We start from the raw sequence: 718 nt of genomic DNA, 5'->3' as shown, positions 1-718 counted from the left end.
CAAAGGGTTCACCCAATTATGTGTCTGTGGCATTTATGTATCCAGGGGTAATACTGGAAAACAAAGTGCTTAGGGCCACGGCCAAGACTCATGAAATAGCTGTGTTCAAGAATCATCATACTGAAATAGGAGAATCAATAACACTATCTGAATTCTAAGTTCCTATAGATGCCAATCACTCTGAGCTTCAATGGATAAAGTGAGATGCCAAAACTATTCAAGAGGCAAAAATTAGTTAGTTTTTAGTTTAATTCTATTACTTTTTAGGAAAAATTCATATTTCTGGACTTTACTATGAGTTGTGTGTTTTTATGTAATTTCAGGTATTTTTCTGGCTGAAATTGAAGGAGTTGAGCAAAAATCTGATTCAGATTGAAAAAGGACTGCTGATGCTGTTGGATTCTAACCTCCCTGCACTCAAAGTGGATTTTCTGGAGCTACAGAACTCGAAATGGCGTGCTTCTAATTGCGTTGGAAAGTAGACATCCAGGGCTTTTCAGAAATATATAATAGTCCATACTTTGCACGAGGATAGACGACGTAAACTGGCGTTCAACGCCAGTTCTCTGCCCAATTCTGGCGTCCAGCGCCAGAAAAGGATCAAAAGTTGGAGTTCAACGCCAGAAATGGACCCAAACCTGGCGTTGAACGCCCAAAACAGCCTTATGCACGTGAATTACTTAAGTCTCAGCCCCAGCACACACCAAGTGGGCCCCAG

The sequence above is a fragment of the Arachis ipaensis genome, chromosome B03 (assembly GCF_000816755.2).
Source record: "Arachis ipaensis cultivar K30076 chromosome B03, Araip1.1, whole genome shotgun sequence".
Lineage (NCBI taxonomy): Eukaryota > Viridiplantae > Streptophyta > Magnoliopsida > Fabales > Fabaceae > Arachis > Arachis ipaensis.
The sequence above is the reverse complement of the archived record's forward strand: the minus strand, read 5'-3'. Positions refer to the sequence as shown.